The 6,982-nt window shown below is 54.5% G+C and overlaps 1 protein-coding gene across 1 annotated transcript in view; it reads right to left on the bottom strand.

The window, feature by feature from the left end:
• ABHD16A (abhydrolase domain containing 16A, phospholipase) overlaps window positions 1-6,982 on the bottom strand; it is a 536,419-nt gene that overhangs the window by 235,143 nt on the left and 294,294 nt on the right. The window lies entirely within an intron of this gene.

The following is a 6,982-nucleotide window of genomic DNA, read 5'->3' on the forward strand; positions in this document are numbered from 1 at the left end:
GGAGGGCGGCCAGCCCGCTGATTGGCCCGCTGGGATCACGCGCGCGGAGCCTATTGGACAGCGGAGCCGCGGACACGTAGTGGCGGTGGGGGGAGGGGGGGCCGCAGGGTGTCGTCCCGGGCGCAAGGGGCGCTGGGAGTTGTAGTCTCCTTTTGTTGTACAGGTTTTTAAGTAGGATTGCGGCTAAACTGGGTGTGACGGGGGAAGAGGGAGAACCAGGCTGGGAGGCAGGCCTAATGCTGTCTTCCCCCCACCGCCGCCCACGTATACACGGCATGGGGTGCCCCGCAAAGCCCGAGAAAGCACGCACAGGGAGGGAGGGCGGGGAGACCAGAGGGAAAGGCTAAGGAAAGAAGGAATGAGAGCAAAAGGGAAGAAGGAAGGAAAGAGAGAGAGGAAGGGAAAGGACTGAATGCATAAGAAAGAAAGAAAAGAAAGAAAGAAAGAAAAAGGGGGAAAAGAATGAATGAAAAAGAGAGCACACGGAAAGAATGAAAAAGAAAGGGGGAAAGAATGAATGAATGTAAAACGAGAGGAGGGAAAACCAAGCAAAAAGAAAGAAAAAGACTGAGCAAAGAAAAAAGAGGACAAAAAAAGGACAATGAAGAGGAGAGCGCGAGGAGAGAGAATGGGGCGGGAGGAGGAAAAGGGACAGACTGGCTGAGCCGGCCGCCCGGGGCCCACCCTTGTCTCCTCGCTGGCTGGAGGCCATGGCTGCCTTAGCCAGGGTCCTGGGCAGACGCCCGTCTGGTCTCATCCTGCCTGCCCCATGGAGCAGCCTTGAGGGCGCATCCCCTGGCGGGGGGCTTGGAACCACCGTTCTTGCCTCTCTAGTGGGGTAGAGTGGGGGGGGGGGGGGCTGGGAGCCAGGACTCCTGGGTTCTCTGCCCAGCTCTGGGAGGGAAGCGGGGTCTGGTGGTTAGAGCGGAGGGGGGCTGGGCCAGTTCTTGGGCCCTGTGCGCTATGGAAATTGACACACACATACACACACACATACACACACACACCCGTGCCACTGCCAACCCCCCCTCTCCAGCCCATTACCCCCTCCCCTTCCCAGGATCCTCTGCCCTTGCGGGAGCCCCAAGCCCCCTATTATCCCGTCTCCCCCACCCCACTCCTTACCTTACCCTGCCCGGCTGGCCAGCCTCCTTGTGTGACGATGGGTCCACCCCGCTCCCCAGCACCATTTCAGGTGAGGACGCAGCCCCATTTGCACCAATTCTTGGGAGGGGACGGGGACGGAGGGACAAATTCCAGTCCCTGCCCCCCACCTGGCAGGCACCCTCTTCCAGTCCCTGCTTGTCCCTCCCTGGACCCCGGGTCTCCCTCAGTCCCTCTCCCTCCCACACCCAGAGCTCATGCGGGGGTCGCCCGAAGGCAAGTTCTTGGCGGACTCCCCCGCACTCAGGGACAAGGTCCCCTTGCAGCAGGTCCAGACGGGAGGGGGGCCAGGGCAGATCCGAGACGCGCTGCCAGGCACCACTCGCTGCATGCTGCCTGGGCAGAGGGGCGGCCGGGCCCGATGTGGGTGGTGCTGCGACCACACAGCTGGGGCAAAGCTGCGGGCTGCTCCGGGCACAGCCCTGCCGAGCGAGGATGGGGCTTTGAGCGAGTGGCGGCCTGCGGCAGGTACAGTGGGAGGCGGGTACTGGCCGCCCCATGCCCCCAGCCATGACGTGGCGTTGAGACACTGGCCCTGTGCAAATGCATCGAATGCAGGGTGGTGAATCCAGGGCTGCTCCTGGGTTCTGTCCCCAGCTCTGGGAGGGGAGTGCGGGCTAGTGGTTAGAGCAGGGGGCTGGGAACCAGGACTCCTGGGGTCTGTCCCCGGCTCGGGGAGGGGACTGGGGTCCAGAGGGGAGTGGCACCCCCTAAAGGAGAAAGGTCCCATTTCCTGAGCCAGCCAGTCCCTGTCCTGGAGCTGGCGCCCCCTAGAGGCAACACCCTGCCTAATGCTGCAGTAACCTTGTCAAGGGTGTACCTGCCCCAGCTCCCAGCAGGACACGGAGGCCCCCAGCAGTGGCTGCGTTGCCCCCTCCCTCAGCAGTGTGCTGAGCTGCTACTTTCTTCCCCCTCTTCACCCCCTGCCCCAAAGCCGTGACGAAGGGCTGAGAAAATCCTCACCTACAGCTGGGCACCTCTGCTCCAGCCAGGATCCCTGCTGGGATTACCTGGCCGGGAAGGGCAGGGGAGGACCTGGCCATGGGGAGCGGGCAGCCCACTGGCCTATGACCTCAGAGTTCAAACCCTGGGAATCTGGGAGCTGCAGGGAGTGGAGGAGAAAGAAATGGAGGAGACACCAACTTCCCTCCCCGAGCCAGGGATAGAACCCAGGAGTCCTGGCTCTCGTCAGGAACAGTATCCCCAATAATGTCACGGCAAACCTGGTGGCTGAACTTTGTGACTTTGTCCTTACCCACAACTATTTCACATTTGGGGACAATGTATACCTTCAGATCAGCAGCACTGCGATGGGTACCCGCATGGCCCCACAGGATGGCAACATTTTTATGGCTGACTTAGGGGACGAGAGCTGAGGAAGCGTTGTTCTAACGCCCCTACTCTACTTGTGCTATACTGATGACATCTTCATCATCTGGACCCATAGAAAAGAAGCCCTTGAGGAATTCCACCAAGATTTCAACAATTTCCACCCCACCATCGACCTCAGCCTGGTCCAGTCCACACAAGAGATCCACTTCCTGGACACTACAGTGCTAATAAGCGATGGTCACATAACCACCACCCTATACCGGAAACCTACTGACTGCTATTCCTACCTGCATGCCTCCAGCTTTCATCCAGACCACACCACACGATCCATTGTCTGCAGCCAAGCCCTAAGATACAACCGCATTTACACCAGTCCCTCAGACAGAGACAAACACCCAGGATCTCTATCAAGCGTTCTTAAAACTACAATACCCACCTGGGGAAGTGAAGAAACAGATTGACAGAGCCAGAAGGGTACCCAGAAGTCACCTAGTACAGGACAGGCCCAACAAAGAAAGTACACCGGACCCCCGGCTAGAACGTGGGATTTGGGATCCGTGCGTGGCACTGCGTTAACGCGGGAACCATGTTATAGTGGGGACCGCATTAAAATGAATGCAATTCAAGTAGTTAAATTTGGGATCCATGGCCGCGACCGCGCTAAATGCGAATCTGCACTACGTAGACACGCAGTCTAGCGAGGGTCCTCAGTAACAGAACCCCACTACAGCCCCCAACTAAAACCTCTCCAACGCGTCATCAAGGATCTACAACCTACCCTGAAGGACGATCCCTCACTCTCACAGGCCTTGGGAGACAGGCCAGTCCTTGCCTACAGACAGCCCCCCGACTGAAGCAAATACTCACCAGCAACCACACACCACACAGCAAAAACACCAACCCAGGAACCAAACTCTGCAACAAACCCCGGTGCCAACTCTGTCCACATATCTATTCAAGGGACACCATCACAGGACCTAACCACATCAGCCACACCATCAGAGGCTGGTTCCCCTGCACATCGACCAATGTGATATATGCCATCATGTGCCAGCAATGCCCCTCTGCCATGTACATTGGCCAAACCGGACAGTCTCTATGCAAAAGAATAAATGGACACAAATCTGACATCAGGAATCACAACATTCAAAAACCAGTCGGAGAACACTTCAATCTCTCTGGTCACTCAATAACAGACCTAAAAGTGGCAATTCTTCAACAAAAAAAACTTCAAAAACAGACTCCAACGTGAAACTGCAGAACTGGAATTAATTTACAAACTGGACACCATCAGATTAGGCCTGAATAAAGACTGGGAGTGGTTGGGTCATTACGAAACCTAAACCCAATTTCCCCCATACTAATTTCCCCCTACTGTTACTCTCACCTTCTTGTCAACTGGAAATGGCCCAACTTGATTATCATACACATTGTAAGGAGAGTGATCACTTTAGATAAGCTATTACCAGCAGGAGAGTGGGGTGGGGGGGGGAGGTATTTTTTCATGCTTTGTGTGTTTAAAAAGATCTTCTACACTTTCCACAGTATGCAGCCGATGAAGTGAGCTGTAGCTCACGAAAGCTTATGCTCAAATAAATTGGTTAGTCTCTAAGGTGCCACAAGTCCTCCTTTTCTTTTTGCGAATACAGACTAACACGGCTGTTACTCTGAAACCTGTCTGAAATGGGCCACTCTCATTACCACTTCAAAAGTTATTCTCCCTCCCTTGGTATCCTGCTGTTAATTGAATGGTCTCCTTAGACTGACCTCACACTTGGTAAGGCAACTCCCATCCTTTCATGTATTTATACCTGCTCCTGTATTTTCCACTCCATGCATCTGATGAAGTGGGTTCTAGCCCACGAAAGCTTATGCCCAAATAAATGTGTTAGTCTCTAAGGTGCCACAAGGACTTCTCGTTGTTTTTGGAGAGAACCCAGGAGTCCTGGCTCCCAGACTCCCCCCACCCCCAACCACATGCAGTGATAGGATCTTAACCCACTGAACAGGGCCTGTGTGTGGATTGGCAGAAGCTGCCCGAGTCACTGGCCCAGGGGCAGCCCAGGCTCCACCGATGGGAAACTCTTTACACAGCATTGGTGCGACTGCTGCTAGAACACTGTGTCCTGCTCCGACGTCCAGCGTTCAAGGAGAGGTGGAAATACCAGCACGAGCTCCTAGGAGGGCCCCAGAAATGAGCCAGGGGCAGGGTAAGAAGCTTTAAGGAGCTCGGTCTATTCAGCTGAACGAAGATAAGGTTCAAAGGCGGCTGGATCCTAGACGGGAGATTTTCAACCTCGCTGACCAAGACCTCACAAGATCCGACAGCTGGAAGTTTAGGCTGGACAAATTCAACCTTGAAATCAGAGGTGTTTTCCTAACTCTGAAGGGCGATGCAACATTGGACCAGCGCGCCGGGGTGGTGGTGCGTACCTCATGGCTGGGAGTCATTCCGACGTGGTTAGATCTTTGCCCGAGATACAGCTGCTGGGAGAAATTCGCTGGCCTGCGTGCATGCAAGTGAGCAGGATGGTTGTGGCAGGCCCTTCTGGTCCTAGCAGGTGTGAATCTACAAATCTCCTTGTCTGTCCCCATCCTTCAGGGGCCTCGGGGAGAAGAGAATCACCAGTACTGTGCGCAGCATGGGCCTGGCCCTTGCAGCTCTGCATGAAGACAACATGTAAAATCCAATCTCATGCTTCGTGGCTTCCGCCACCTGGGGTCAGGAAGGAATAGGTTTTCCCCTGTTGCTCAGCTGGCCAGATGTATCCCCTTTGGAGTTTTCTTCCTCCTCTGCGTCTCACTGCACCACCGAACCTGGTGAGACCACGAGGCCTGTCCCAAGCGTCAGCGATCAGCCACGGCTGGAGACAGGACACTGGATGGTGTGACCCAGCGCTCTGAGCCGGCCCCAAGAATTCTCTCTCTCGCTGCCTGGCTGGTGTGTCTTGCTCCCAGCTAGGCATCCCACAGGCCTCTGCATGTCACAGGAGTCGGGTCACCCCAGAGCCAGCCAATCGCCTGCCCTGGGACTGGATCAGAACCAACGCCCCCTAGACGGGAAAGGTCCCGTGTCCCATCCCTTGAAGCAATCGGCTTGTGCACAGGCTTGGATCCAGCTCAGAGCAGGCGTCAGGCGTCAGCTGAGACAGGGTTGGGCCTGACATCTAGTGGTGAGGTGGCAGGACTGCAACCTGTCTGCGCCTTTCTGTCTTGGCAGGGACAGTGTTGGGTGTTTTTCCAGAACGGGTTCCCACCCTGGAGATGCTGCGACTGGCTGGAAACGCCGTAACGACAGGCATGGAAACATCAGGACACCTGGGTTCCTCTATCCATCCCTCCACCCATCCCCATACACCCTCTCTATCCATCCATCCATCCATCCATCCGTATACACACTCTCTATCTGTCCATCTATCCATCCATCCATCCCCATACACCCCCTCTATCCATCCATCCATATACATACTTATAGAAATCCATGGTATGCCCACATCTTGAATACTGTGTGCAGATGTGGTCGCCCCATCTCAAAAAAGATATATTAGAACTGGAAAAGGTTCAGAAAAGGGCAACAAAAGTGAGTAGGGGTATGGAACAGCTTCCATATCAGGAGAGATTAATAAGACTGGGACTTTTCAGCTTGGAAAAGAGATGGCTAAGGGGGGATATGATAGAGGTCTATAAAATCCTGACTGGTGTGGGGAAAGTAAATAATGAAGTGTTATTTACTCCTTCTCATAACACAAGAACTAGGGATCACCCAGTGAAATTAACAGGCAGCAGGTTTAAGACTGTGAGCTGTAGCTCACGAAAGCTCATGCTCAAATAAATTGGTTAGTCTCTAAGGTGCCACAAGTACTCCTTTTCTTTTTGCGAATACAGACTAACACAGCTGTTACTCTGAAACAAAAGGAAGTATTTCTTCACACAACGCACAGTCAACCTGTGAAACTCCTTGCCAGAGGATGTTGTGAAGCCCAAGGCCATAACAGGGTTCAAAACCGACCTAGATAAATTCATGGAGGATAGGTCTATTAGGCAGGTTGGGCAGGGATGGCATCCCTAGCCTCTGTTTGCCAGGAGCTGGGAATGGGCGACAGGGGATGGATCACTCAATGATTCCCTGTTCTGATCATTCCCTCTAGGGCAGCTGGCATTGGCCACTGTTGGATACTGGGCTAAATGGACCTTTGGTCTGACCCAGTGTGGCCATTCTTTTGTACCTTCTGTCTGTCCACCCATCCATCCACCCCCAAGCATCCCCTCTCTCCATCCACCATCCACCCATATACATACCTGCTATCCCTCCCCATACACCCACTCCAGCCATCCACACACCTTCTATCTGTCCGTCCATCCAGCCCCATGCATCCCCTCTATCCATCCATCCCCATCCACCCCTTCCAGCCATCCATCCATCCACATGCCATCTGTCCATCCATCCAGCCCCATGCATCCCCTCCAGCCATCCAGCCCCATGCAC

Source organism: Eretmochelys imbricata, chromosome 14, assembly GCF_965152235.1.
Source record: "Eretmochelys imbricata isolate rEreImb1 chromosome 14, rEreImb1.hap1, whole genome shotgun sequence".
Taxonomy (NCBI): domain Eukaryota; kingdom Metazoa; phylum Chordata; order Testudines; family Cheloniidae; genus Eretmochelys; species Eretmochelys imbricata.